The 15180-nt window shown below is 37.4% G+C and overlaps 1 protein-coding gene and 1 long non-coding RNA gene across 4 annotated transcripts in view; both read right to left on the bottom strand.

Annotated features, from left to right (window-relative positions):
* LOC120739944 (ALK tyrosine kinase receptor-like) overlaps window positions 1-15180 on the bottom strand; it is a 352648-nt gene that overhangs the window by 55819 nt on the left and 281649 nt on the right. The window lies entirely within an intron of this gene.
* Window positions 1869-5383, bottom strand: LOC120739947. Its single transcript, XR_005697303.1, has 2 exons — window positions 5282-5383; window positions 1869-5248 (listed from the first exon to the last, which is right to left on the bottom strand). It is a non-coding gene; the product is annotated as an uncharacterized LOC120739947 (long non-coding RNA).

The following is a 15180-nucleotide window of genomic DNA, read 5'->3' on the forward strand; positions in this document are numbered from 1 at the left end:
TATAACATGAACAGCTTGAGCAGTGAGCGGGGCAGCCGCATCACCTTGTGTTAACCTGTTTATGAAGAGCAACCATTTCTTTGAAACATTTGCCATATTAGACAGTTGATGAACTGTGCGGCATGATGGCCCAATATGGGATCAATAAGGATTATTTTTAACTGTGAGTGATGCAACTTTTCTCCAAGACATTAGCATGAAGTCCACATTTATGGCTACAAACACAAGATCGTGTGTGAGACTCCCCCGAGCTGGAAAAACTTGAGATCGTTTGTAAACTGCACAAACCAAAATAATTTATTTCAATGGCCTTTAATGGCCAGTTAACCAACAGTTTACAAGCAATCTGTCAAGGAATTACAGAAAGAATTAAAAAACAAACAACAAACAAAACAAACTCCGTTTTAATGGTTGTCTGCATAAAGATGTGTACACAGATGGGATCTGTATGGATGCTATTTTAGGGAGGAACGCATTCCAATATCCATATGGCAAACATACTCGTCTTGTTGATTAGGATTTCAAAATAACTGAATAAATTAGGTGAGAATCAAGTCAGAAATAAATGGAACGGACCTTAGGATACTATTGCACCAGATGGCACCTGAAATATATACAGTTCATTATTTTTCTGATAATAACCTCAGTTAAGTATGTTTACCAGCTTTAAAATCTTGTACGTTCTTTTGTATACACAAAACATTAATGAATAAACAATAAAAAGGGGCTACAGTACATGATGATGAATGCACTGGATTTCTATTTCATGTTTTCTTCAATGCCCAGGCTCAAATTAGGCTGCCTATATATTGTAAACTAAAAGGGAATATTTAAGTGGTGTTTACTTGTAAACCTTAGGCCCTGGGTTCTATGAAAGGAATGTTTTTTTATGTTTAAATAGGAAGCACAAGGGAGTGAATGCTGGGCTGTGAGCTTGGAAAGCATAAATCAATGTGAATGCGATATGATTTGCTTTTCATGTGGAATGCTGGCTAAACCAAAAATAAGTAGTAGACGGGACTTCAAGGAACAGTACTTCCTCTGTTTTCTTTCCTTTAATGCAACGTGGCCAGAGTTGACTTCCAGCACGATTCACAACGAGACGAAATGGTTTAAGCAATTGAAGTTTGAAAACTCCTTTAAAAGGCTACATGGAATTAGTTGAACTAAATATGTTTTTGTTTTACTTTACTGTAAAATGTTACATTTTTATACAGTTAGTGTGCTTTTACATTTCTTTAAAGATAACGCTTTTGCATAAACAAGTACTCGGTTTTTGTCTAAAAGTAATTTTGGGTATGTTTTATAGGTTAGGATGAAACATTGGTAAAGCTATGAGAACGAGGGCGTGCATACATGATATAGATATCATATTTCAATAAACATTTAATCCTGAATGTGTCACGTCGCTATTATTAAACCTTTTTGCACAGATGACTAATGTGCTATTCTAGTCCATGCGACGGTGTCACATTTCTCTTACCTGCAACGTGAAAAGCCTATTTTGTCAAATAAAACATGTCATTCATTAAAATGGAAATTTTTTCCACTCTTAGAAAAGCCATTAAAACAAACACACACACCCTTCAACGATAGCTGGCACACATTACAAAGTAATTTACAAAACTTTAAGAGAAAGAAAGCAACTACATTTTCTGAGGAGAGACAAAGTGATGCACCACGTATTGGAGCCTCGGTTGCTGCCTGGTTGAGCATTGTTTGTTGTAAATATGACTGTATTCTGCATGAATAATCACATAAGCTGCACTCATGTAGAACAAATCCATGATCAAATTTCTGCTTGCTCCTGTGAGAAAAACTTTATGTTTTATGCACAAATCCCTATTAATGTTACATCTTTCATTTTCAGTCATGAAAATGACTGAACGGTTCTATCAACATCCTTTTATGCATTTCATGAAAAATACAGTTAATTACAGTGAGTAAAGGCTGAGTCCCAGAGCTCAACTAGTTTGCAGTTATTAATAAATAACTGAATTTAGAGCTCAGAATTTGTGCTACACAGATGAAACTCACCGAGCGTGGGCCTATGAAGTGACAGTGCCTGCTTTGCCTGTGACCATTCAAGCTTGGCGTGACTGGGAGTGCCTATTTAATTCGGACAGCGCAGTGCAATTTTTGTGTTCCAAAATATTCGTGCATCACTGCCTACACAGATTACATCTTAGCACAGGGGTTAGGTGTACTGTATGTATTTGGGTTTCTCAATATGACTGCGCTCATCACAAACTCCCTGCTCCAAAATCCCATGAATACATATATTGTATGAAATGTTTTCTAAGATGTTTGGAAAAAATTTCAGCCTTTGCATGTGCATTAAAACGTATGAGCACTGTGTGTAGCAAATCATACTAATGTGTTATTCTTCTGCCTTACACAGCATCTCTTTGGATTGATAAGTCCGAGTCTTTCACTTGATTAAATCTTCGCAGCCAATCTGAAGCAAGCAGGACCAGTATGTTTGTTCCAATTACAGCGCCTAATTTGAGGGATGCACTGCATATTACCAAAGCACCAAAACAGTGCCCAATTACGTCCACCTCATGTGGGTTGCATGATTAAATTTTGTGCATTGAGGAGCTGCTGCTCGATGACGCATATAACAACTTCACGACTCGTCTGTCTTATTAAAAAATATGAAAAGGGGAAACTGAGGTAACTTACAGAAGAGACAGAAATGTGGCCGTGATGTGGCACAGCAGCCAAAACAGTCAACTTTTAGGTGAACGCTGATTATTGTGTTAGAATGCATGTGTGTGTGTAACTTCGACCTGTACCATTTAGGGATGTGGATAATTAGTTGACTAGGCAGTTAATAGCTACTGCGCTCTCTACTGTCTTCGTAGTTGGCAGGTACCAGCATGCTCTCTGTCACTGGAAGTTATAAACAAGCAAGATGGAAAGCAACACAGGCAACATCCCACTGAATCAGTGTGGTTCTGCTGTATTTTGATCTGGAAAACAAACAGTTGTCCATCTATCGTGGCTGGAGCCTACCCGAGCTGACGATAAACAAAATATGTATGTAGAACAAAACTGCACATAACTGAAGCACTGCATAAGCAACATGAGCGACTGGAAAGTGAGGCAAATCAACATGTGAAAAAAGACAAACAAAGAGCAAAACAAAAAGTTCTCGACAAGATGAAAACCAGGATCTCCTGGCTAACAAAGTAATAATTAATACCACTGCCATGATAGAATTTTGTTAGTCTCCAAATGGGGACCATTATTGTGTGGTAGCTGATACTGCTGGAGCTGGCACATTGGGGCAATGGTGTCACAGGATGTGTGAGATGCTGGCGGCTTCTGAGAAAACCTCATTCAATTACAGCCACACCACAAAAACTGCCTCAGAATAACCCAAGGAAGACAGCAAAGAGCTGCAGGCACTGACTCTGGTGTCCAAACACACTACTTCATAATCGAATTAAGCATCCATGGGATGTGCAGGAACATGGCTGATCCAGGGAGGGACCTACACATTATTAGGTCGCTGATTTATATGACACAGACAGTGGTGTGGTGTAGAGGCACTGCTGTTTGAGAATACTGTCTAATAGCACAAACTAAAGCTCTGTCCTAGCTGCTCCCTGGAGTGTACAATAAAGGTCAGCAGAGTGGTCATAGAGTGATATGTCCAATCTTGCCTCATGGAAACATGGACATAGAATCACACAGTATGTGAAGGCCCTAAATATTTTAAAAATAGATTGATTTTTCTTTTCAATGTTTAAAAAAACCTTTAAAAGTAAAAAAAAATAATATTAGAGCTGCTTTTTGGTAAAGAAGAAATATCAATTTTCAAAGAAAAAAAAGCAATAAAGGAAGACGAGTTAATCTAATGAGCTCGGAAAGAAAAGCATCTGGAACAGTCGGGCTGCATTTGGCATTTGTGTCTGTTCTTTAAGTTTCCTTAAAGATGTTTCACCTCTCATCTGAGAAGCTTCTTCAGACCAATTGGTGGAGAGTCCCAGATTTTAATCCCTATTGCAGTGTTCCCAAGAGGGTCGTGGATACCTATTGATCCTCTACCTAATCACACAAGCCAAGGTGTGAAAACAGGTTGTGGGTTCACCCGTAACCTGTGATATACTGAGGTCAAGTGGCCCAGGATGTGAGTGGGCGTTAAGACATCTGGGAAGGGATATCAAAACTGGATTATAGATGGCAGACAGTTGGTGTCATAAGCCACCGCCTCTGTTCAAAGATGGTCGTTCACAGTGGACATAGATGGCTTCTTTCACTCCTCTTTCAAACTATCTGTCTTCTTTATCCAAAATATGAACACTGGCGTCCTCGAAAGAGTGACCTTGTTCATTTAGATGGAGATAGACACCCGAGTCTTGTCCCGTAGAGGTGGCTCTTCTATGTTAATAATAATAATAATAATTATAGTTCTACAACTGTTTACAACTTGTATAGTTTCATACTTCATATTTCTGTATAGTTTTTCATATTTATATCCTGTTCATAGCCTGTACATACTTATTACGTTATAGCATATTCATAACATACCTTCATACAGTGTACACTGTAACATACCCATAACAGACCCATATTTTTGTACCCTCATACCTATAATAGACCCATTTGTGTAATATATCTATATATCTATACTATTGCTAATATATATTTTGTAATATATCTATAATATTGCTAAAGCACTTTCTGAATGGATGTAAACTGCATTTTGTTGCCTTGTACTTTTGACATGTGCAATGAAAATAAAGTTGAATTCTATTCTATTCTATGTTGTTCCATGCTTTTACGAAGTGGCTGTTTGGTCTCTGCGATGTATAGGTCTGAGCACTCCTCGCTGCACTGTACAGCATATACTACCTTGTTAAGTATGTGTTTGGGAGGTTTTTTCTTTTGGATGAACAAGTTTGTGTCTGAGTGCGTTGCTGATTCTGAAAAACACTGGGATGTCGTGCTTGGAGAAGACTCCTGAGTTTCTCTGATAAACCTGCTACATAAGGGATAACAATATTGTTCTGTTTGTCCTTCTGATCCTTCCTAGTTGGTGTCTGACCTTCTTTTCTGTGCATCTTTGCTGATTTGTTGAAAGCCCAGTTAGGATAACCACGTGTTTTAAGAGCTTTTTTTACATGTGTGTGTTTCCTCTTTTTCCTTTCTTAGACTCTCCACCAATTCCTCTTAGAAATGAAGAAGCTGCTCGGATGATAGGGGAAATGTTTTCAAGAAACTTAAAGAAGTCCAGACACTTTTCTCTCCGAGCTCCTTAGATTACGATGACCTAAATGACTGAGAACCTTCACAGACATGAAGACGGGTGAACTAAACTGTCTGTATCCTAAATGACACTTAAAGCGCTGCTCACTGTACCAATCATCCTAATGTTCCTAACTTTGAATAACCAATAAAGGCACTTTGAACTACTACATAAAAATGCTCATCACATTTTTTTTTTATTAAAGAATATAAACTAAAATTACAGATTGACATTTGTTTAGTCCTATTACAGTTATTGCCTTAAAATTAGGCCAAGTTGCTGTTTTCCTCCCTAATCTAACTTTGGGTTGTGGTAAGAAATGTGTGATCAGCTGGCATTAAGCAACGTCACCGTCACCAGTAACAATGTCAACATTTTGGTGGCCATAATAGCAAAACTCTATATCCCAAGGTTTTTAAAGAATGATGTAAGTGTTATTATTGTAGCTTCATATTTTGTGTGGGTGTAGAAAGAGCTAAAAGTAAACATATTTGAAATTAACTTCATCATATGTTTTTTTTTTTTTTTTTTACAGATAACCAAACAAAATAATTAGATATACACACACAGTGTACAAATAAATATTCTGTGTATCTTTATCTCTCAAATTAAAATTGTTGGCGCATATCACTGCACACAAAGAACGTGCTGAGGGGGTTTCTAAAACATACATTCATTTAAAAACAGACTTATCTCTTGTTGGCAATGTGTTTTTTGTGTTATGTATTTACATTCATGAACTAAACCTCTGTGCACATCTATGTAGATTTGTTCAAACTAAACTGGCAGAAAAACGTGCAACTTCTTCTCATTTCAGAATCTGCCTATTACATGAAAAAAAAAAAGTTTAAAGCCTGAAAGACTTTAAACAAAAATGATGACATGCTCAGTGAAATGGTTTATGTATCGTTTGCTCTGCCAACAGTTCTGGGGAGCTTTGTGCAAAATGGCTTGCAATGTGGAATGAATTGTGTGGTTTGGGGATTGGGGTTCTTATTACCTTGCATCATAAAGTTCTCCGTGGTTAAAAAAAATTAGAGTAGAATTTTTATAATTTGGTAGGAGTTGTGTGCTAAGAAAGGCTTCACCAATGGTACACACTGGGGCTGATTACTGTCTACGTAAGGCAGTCAGCTTACATGAAAGGATCTGGTTAATGTTTACTTAACATTTCAAAGTCAGATTCCTAATTATCGGGCAGAATGTAGCAGCTGCTTTTTAAAGCGTATTATGAGAAGCACCCGACAGAAATGTTTCAACACCTCTCTTTTGGGCAGGCAGAGTAACGGCACTAAAGGTAGCTGAGACCTACTCTGCATTTTTAAAGAATTAATTTTGCAAGTTAAGTTAACTGATTTAAATTAGGTGTTGAGCCATTATTGAATAAGCTAAAAAGAATGGATGGATGGATGAAGGTAATGAAACTAGGGCAAACATTATTTGATTCCCAAACCAATGTAATATGTAAGAATTCTATGACATAAACATGAAAACTGTTAATCATTACTCTGCAATATGGTAAAATTCATTAATCAGAGAAAAGGAAGTCCAGTTGCATATTTGCAGAGAATGATTTGGCTCATTTCTGTTAACATATGCTGGATGATTTTTTCATGACTAACATAAACACTGTAAATAAAAACCATGAATGCCAAACTCTGCCGTGTTCCTTCAAATCATTTAGCGTGTTTGCACTACATATCACTCAAAACGAATGAAACTGCTGTCATTCAAATGCAGTGAAACTGGGCCAGGGTGACTGACATGTAGCACAGTGGAAAAGAAAACATTGTTGTGAATAGGCAGTCGGAATCCTTTCCCATGAAAACTTTATGTAACTAGGAGGGAAGATGAACACGGTTTTGCCATATCCTTTGTCATTACAAACAACTGCTTGACAGTTTGTCTCCCTAATTTGCCTGGTGTGTTTGTAAGATTGCAGAGAGGTTTAACCCCTGCATCTCAGGAAGGCCACAGTATAGACCTTGTTATCTTTTCTCATCATCAAAGTGTGAGAAGCGTGTGTGCACACTCATATGCAGGTCTATGATTCGTGATAAGAAATGTCAACCTTTGCAGTCCTTAAAAGCTTGAAAGAAATTACTTAAAGAGGGTATGTTGGCTACAGTTAAGAATTTTAAAGAAAATACATTTCTTTACTAGCAATTTAGAACCATCTCTGCCATCTTCTGTGAGCATCTTTGAACCACAATTAATTGTTGTGGCCCAGATAGGAAATAAAAACTTGCCAGTTCTTAACCCTTTAAGACCTACCATAGAACCAAGTCCGCCAGAGCTTACTTTATATTTTTACATGCTGTAGTGCCATTTTTGGGAGCATTTCAAGTTGCTATACATCAATACAACTGTTATAGCCCATATTTTAATAATATGTATGCATTAAGTCCATAGTAACTACATTAATTGCAAAAAAGTGCAATAAACTACAAAAAAATTGAAAATTGTTTTTGGTTTTTTTACATATATTTCTACTTGGAGAAATTTAGGAGGCTTATCCCCCAAAACTTTAAATACAAAAAAGTTGCAAAAATAGTTTACAACAACAGGAAATTTATTTTGAGTGTCTTCATAGTTTTATTTTTGAGATACAGCAATTTTTATATACTGCAGGAAAAACGAAAAACAATCCTATGATGCAAATTTGCAAAGAAAACAGCATGTGCATCAAAATAAACTATTTCCAGCAGTGCAATTCGAGTTCTAAGCATCCCAGAAACTATTCAGAAAAGCATAAAGTCAAACATGACTTATAAAAACACCAGTATAGGCTCTTAAGGCCTACAAGTAAAAAACTACATTTTCTGCGAAAATGACGTCACTTCCGGTTTCGGGCAGGAAATGGCGGACATGCAATCGTTCGCGCTGACGTGTGTTTCAATGTGGGAAGTGTTACGAACAGCTGATCAGATCGGCAAAGCGTGTTTCTGGAATATTATGTTTTTGTTCCTGCAAGCGCTTTTTATGCAATTTTTGCAAAGCTTTATGTGGAAGGAAACCGTGACTTAGGACAAGCTGATGGCATAAGATGTAAGTACAACTCCTCCGGTTTCATATGCAAAAAAAATTATTGCGCTAGCTTACGCGGTTGCAGTGCTACCGGGATTTAAAAATAGTTAAGCAAAAAAGAGCGTGCCCGCTCCGACCGGCTTCAAAGGGTTAAAACTGAAACCCTATGGTTAGCATTAAAACATATGTGTAATGTGCCTATAAATGTTTTTGATTTACATGTCTAAAAACAACGTAGGTCCATGACCCGGCCTCGATAATGTGGTTTCTATATACAAATGCACAGAAAAAGAAGCAGCGCTTTTTATTTGCAGTAAATGTTTTAGTTATTCAGCATATAGATGTTACAAATCCTGGCACCCTAGGTAGTTCCAAGGCTATCCCACTATTATACACCTCTCTGCATTGAATCATTACTTATTAATAATCTCTGGCTCTGCTCCACAGTATGTCCTTTGTCCTGTCTGACTCCCCTCACCCCCAACCGGTCGCAGCAGATTGCTACCTCTCACTGACCCTGGTTTTGCTGGCGGTTTCTTCCTGTTAAAAGGGAGTTTTTCCTCCCCACTGTTGCCAAAGTGCTTGCTCGTAGGGGGTCATATGATTGTTGAATTTTTCTCTGTATGTATTATTGTAGGGTCTACCTTACAATATATAGCGCCTTGACCATGACCATTGTTGTGATTTGGCGCTGTACAAATAAAATTGAAATGAATTGAAATAAATACAATTTCATCAAGATTGGACCAGTTGTCTAGGAGGAGTTTGGGAATAAATATAAGCTATGATCATTATAGCATGACGGCTCAAAAATGAAAACATTTGAAACTTGTTTACTAAAATTTTGTGATATTAAAGAGCAGACAAGAGCTGCTTGCACAGCTTTCCTCCATAGTGTAAAACAGATCCTGCAGAGTTTTCATTGCCTCCTTCATGGTGCTGAAATTCAGTTGCATTTCATCAAACTTTTTTTTTCATCCCTTTTATCCCCGTTTCTATTCCGTACAACAGAAGGTAGGCTGACTGACATTGGGTAACAAAGTTGTGCGGTACAATTTTATACATAAATGGCAGTAATTTCACCCGTTAAAACCAATGGGAGTGCGAGTGCTTTTAGGTCAAAAAACTGTCTGAAGCCAGCGGCAGGTTAGGCTTTAGAAAAATACTGAGTAGCCTTTATTAAGGCAAAATGAAACAAAAAAATGTTCACTTTAAGGGACAAAAGGCCAAAGTGACCAAAGTTCACGGACCGTTGTGATATCAATGGATATGTCTTTCATATACAGTATATTGATTGTTTTTGTTAAGAAAGACTTATTGATAAACTGAAGAAGACTTTAAACTAGCAACACTGACCATAAAACTACAGTGGTCCCTCGCCATAACGCGGTTCACCTTTCGCAGCCTCGATGTTTTGCTGATTTTTGTGTGTGCCATTTTCCATGCTTTTTTTTTTATATAGCGCATTGTGTTCTGCAACCTGATTGGCTGTAGACCATTGTCAATCAATCTTGCGCCGTGTCTTCTGTACAGTACAGAATGGGTTGAGCGTTTCAAATTTACAGAAATCTTCAATCGCTAGCGTGTGACTCTGAAGTGCTGTACTGTATGTTTGTAAGTTTTCTCCCCAACAAACAAAAATGTCGACAAAGCGTTTTTTTTTTACCATCAAAGGCACCTGCGGGTGAAAACACTGAAGTATGACCATGTGTTAATGTTCACTCACATACGTATAGTGAAAGTACCGACACACTCTGTAGCTTGAGTTTCCCGGCCGGGCTCAAGAGGGCTGGATTCAGTCAGTCAGTGGGCGCCAGAAAACACGAGGCTCTCTTCAGATACTGCTCCCCATACTCAGCTGTTTTACATTCAGCTCCAGTACTACGGGAACATTCAAGCATAGTTTAGCAGTAAGAACGTGAAACCCATAAAACATGCTCAGTCTGAGAGAAGATATATGATCGGGTTCCCTCGCTGCTGCTGCCAGCAGTAGATTACATGTCGAAAGTGGCACAGCGAGCAGATATTTCAGCCAATAAGCATTGGCGGAGAGAGAGGAGGACTCGTCTCGAGAGTGATATTGCTCGGCCGCGCAGCGAGAAGGGCTCAGGCTGACCCTTGATCCTATTGTTCTTAAGAGTGATGGCTAACCATAAACCTGCCTGGCATCAGTGAGGTGAAATGTAGCAACAGGAGACGCAAAACAGATTACAGGCTTCAGGTATAAAAAACTCTGAATGGAATCTTCTCAGAGCACGCACAGGACTGCCAGGTAGTTTCCAACCTGTACAGTTGCATGGATTTTATCAGCCAATTGTAAGAAAAATCTGAAAGTCACACAAATCACTGCAGACAACGTTTGATTTAATGGAAAACCATTGCTCCCTAAGGCCTTGAATAAAAGTTAAAACTGGACTAACACAAACAATTTAGTCACTATTGAAACAAATGATTTTCCTCAGTGACAGACGAGCATAACCTACAGTTTAAAGGCCTTGAACTATCAGACCAATCATGACTGTCAGGGGACACAAAGAAATCCTTTTAAAAATCAACCTCCGAATCAAACTTACACAAGAGGCACACACATTAAAAGTTTTAATCATTATAATAAAATGATTACTTTATCCATATTTGAAGCACAAAATGTATAATGTGATCTACAGTAGTGTATACTTTTAGATAATACATTTAAATACATATTTTACATATGTCATAACACATTCAAAAACGCAGTGAACATGTTCTCCAGCCTCTATGTACCAAGATATCAAGCTATTAAGTGAATATATTATTATGTATTGTGTAGTGCATTTGAAAATTTGGACTCAAAGAATTACACTGACTGTGAATTATGTGCTGGTTATAATAATACACTTTAGTACTTGCAGGTATTAAGTGGATTCAAAGAATTATTTTTACCTTACAGACACACAAAGCCTGTTTCTTTAAACATCCAGATCTTATGAGGTACTTAAAAATGATAAAACACAGCACAGGAGCAGTGCTCACAACACTTCAGTTGGCTGAGCTTTGGGAGCAGTGACAAGGCTGCTGTTGTTTATTGTCTTCACCTGTGCAAATCCTTTGGCTTGTCACTTATCATCAAAGGTAGAGGGCTCCTCGCACAAGTGATCTTTGAGGAGCTGTGCTGACTCATGCGTTGGATGTGTAGTGACAAGGCTGCAGTTATAGTTTTTCTTCTGCACGGGAGGCTCTCGTGGATATCTAAAACCTGTCAGTTCACATCGAGGAAGGAAGGACCCATGACCAAATGATCTACATGAACGACTGCTGAACCTTGTTTCTGTTGTCATAACACTGAAAATGTTGAGTCTTTCCAGCCATGCATTTTCTACTGGGAAACATAATCTCTACAACATTCCCCGGATCTTCCCCAGCAGTCTCCCCCCAGTTGGATATGCCTGAAATACCTCACCTAGGAGGTGACCTAATCAGATGCCAAAACCATCTCGGCTGGCTCCTAGATCAAGCAGTATTGGCATTTTTCCTTCATGCACAGGTCTTGATTCACCCTAACAGACCAATCTTTCAGTGAGTTTCCTGCTATATTCACCCCCCTTGGTTTTCTTTTTCCCCATAAATCCAAAGCTAAGAGCCCCTCAACAAGTGCCAGCTTTCATTGTGCATTCAGATTTAAAAGAATTCTTATGCCAACCCAAGAATACGGCTTTCTTTCTTTTCTTTTCTTTTTTAAAATAATCACCCAACACAAACACAAATCATCCATATAATGAATACAGCTTCTGTCACTGGGTGTTAGAGATTTTTGACACCAACAGTGTGCACAGAAATATAAAAATACCCTCCCATACACATTAGACACTTTTCAAACAGCAGGGAAAAAAAGCAAACTATTTTAAATGCAGTGCTCTGTGCTTCTTAAACTACAACAGTTCAAACATCTTTTTACAGGTAAAAAGATAAAGATCAAAGCGATCATCCCATGCCCATGAGGTAAAGTTAACACTGATAAAACATTTCTCAAACTAAAACCAAGACTATAAACACAGACACCCAGTAGAGACTTACACCTATATGCTGTCTAACACTTCATTTAATTCAAGTCTTAATTAAAATACACTAAGAGGGAGTGAAGCTTTGAAAGCATTTTCTTAAGGAGGGAGCTTTAAGGATTTATTACAATAATACCTCGATTTATTTTGGTGTAAACTCACATCTTGATGAAAGCTGTTGATTTGACTGAAGAGATTTGCCAGACCCTAAACGTGTTGGTTTAATTTTAACATAGCATAAATGCCAAGAGCTTATCATTTTATCAATTTAGTTAATTATATTTTGTTGTATGACTGGATTCAACACCTGTCTCTAGAAGTATGTTAAAGAAAAACTGATTATTAATAAAGTTTTCTTCAGTATGTTTTATGTTAACGTGTTATGTGAATAATTCTAAAAATGTCTGGTCCTTGGTTTTAAAAGGAAATGCAAGCAGTTTAACTGCATCAAAAGCTGAAGTTATGACTTTGCCATATTCCTAAGAATCATTAAATATGATTTTATAGTCGACATTAATCTGCAAATTGCTTTGCTGTGCAATCGCTAAAACCTTTCTTGAAAAAACTGCACTTTTTGTGTTACTACATTTGAAATATTAGCTTTTAAAAATGTTTAATTAATTGCAATTTGTATGTTCTTCCAAACATCCCATTAAAAACAGTATGATAATGTCACTTGAAATGACCTGAAAAATATGGCAATAATTTGTCACTTTAATCCATATATTTATGAACCCATCATACTAATGTGTTTCAGCATAAGTCCCCATTCAGACTGCTAATGAAGCCCGTTTGTTGTTTTTGGCAGAACACCAGGCCGCAAGGTCATCCGGGGGGCATATACCCACCATAAATTCTTCATCTCATTAATGTGGACGATCCCACTTCCTATTTAGCATTACGTAGGCTAAAGCAGGATTTAACTTTGTGCTGGCAACAAAAGAAGTGATACACAGAGAGAAAAAACAATTTGTCAGTTTCAATCATGCCCCAACAGGTCCCAGGTATAATTTTATCAGTGATGGCAGGAAACACTCTGAATGTGACAATCTCTAATTCCAATGGCTGGCATTCATTCAAATGGGCTTGCTATTGTGAGAAATGGTGCATATAAAAACTTGGTTTCATGTCACTAATTTTCATTCCAGGTCCTGGACAAGATTTGATTTCACTAATGAATACAGAGCTTTCGTTTTTTGTTACATTTAAAAAGAAACAAACAAAAAACTATTATGTGTCAGATAAAGTGTCAGATGTTAAATTATATTTGAAAGTGGTTTCATGAGATTTTGAGAATAATCTCTTATGAATGAAGAGTGCCTTCACCCAGCACCGAGCTCGAGCAAGCATTGTGCTTCTCTCATCTTGTTCTACTACAATAAAGCTGAGTTGTTGTTTTCTCCAAGGACAACCAAAAAGTTTTTGGTTTTACACATAGCATATATTTAAGGTCAAACCTACTTGATACTCAAGGATTCTTTCAGTGAGTTTAAGTGTCTCTCCTACCTTCTACATACTCTCCTGCATCATTATTGAAACACTGACATGCGACTTCTTCACGGCTGACTGATCTGCCTGGATTCACTACTGACCCTCAGTCTCACTCCTTACATCTTTCTCCTTCTCTTTCCAACTTTCTCACATTTTTTAAATGCACTTCTGCCTATTAGACACCTGCACAGCAGCAGCAGCAGCGATGTAATCCAGCACAAGTTACATCAGGATGGGACTCAATCACTCAACATGTCCAGCTGCCATTTGTCTCCTGTATAGTGAGGGACATGTGAGCCATCATCTCACATTAATTTGCAGAAACTTTACAGAGATGAAGGTCTGAGTGCTTAGTCAGCACTTGAGAACAACGCTGCGTTCTCATAAACTCCAACAGTTATCTCAGAAATTAAAAAAACATTTAGGCAGATTTTTTTTTCCTGATTAGCCACTAAGATCATGGATAATAACATTAGGCTTAAAATGGGCTATTAAATGTGGGTATTGATGAAAAAGAGAGTCAAACTGAGAAGAAAATGAACCAATTGTGATGGTGTTATTTGGTGTTTAAAGCATCTCTAATGCCTTCAATTATCCAGTCAATCTAGGCAGGAAGGTGAAATTTCAGCCAAGCTACATAATGCTGTCCTGATAACCAGCTATAAGGATGTTACATAAGACAACATTCTGAGTCTGCTTGGTGCATTATTGATTAGAAAAGTTCACTTTCTAAATTCAAGCCCAACAGCTATGTAGCTAAGCATAAATGGAAAAACAACTAGCTCTGGAAACGTGCTTAACAATACAGTACTTTCATATAAATTAAACACTGGTAGAAATCAAAGCAGATTCTGTTTTCAGTTAACAGAATAGTACATAATTGCTCAAGAATGAATTAAGTGCATAACGCAACTATGACCTTGACTAAGGCTTTGGTAAAGGCTTTAAATGCTGCATTTTTATGATTCATGATGAAATTCAGCTGCAAAGAGGTGTTATGTTTAGTATCATCATTGGGATTACAACAAAGAAAAATGAGTTTACTTTTCAGCTGGACATCCAACAATAATGTAAGCTTTATAAACTAAAACTGTTCTTCTAGCGGTATTACATTTCTATACTTTAATATTTATATATAGACAATGCACAATTGACGGAATGAAGATAAATTAACACATTTAGACAGTAATGCAATATAGAACTATTAAAAATTTGATTCAAAATAGTGGAGCAAGACTGCTAAAAGTGATTATCTCTACTTCCACTCTCCAGAAATAGAGAAAGCATTCCCATATTGTGTTCTCTTAACTAATCAGCACCAAGACTGGGTCTCTACTTTTAAAATTAGGCATTGAACTTTAATTTTTG

This window comes from Simochromis diagramma, unplaced genomic scaffold, assembly GCF_900408965.1.
Source record: "Simochromis diagramma unplaced genomic scaffold, fSimDia1.1 OVJJ01000304.1, whole genome shotgun sequence".
Lineage (NCBI taxonomy): Eukaryota > Metazoa > Chordata > Actinopteri > Cichliformes > Cichlidae > Simochromis > Simochromis diagramma.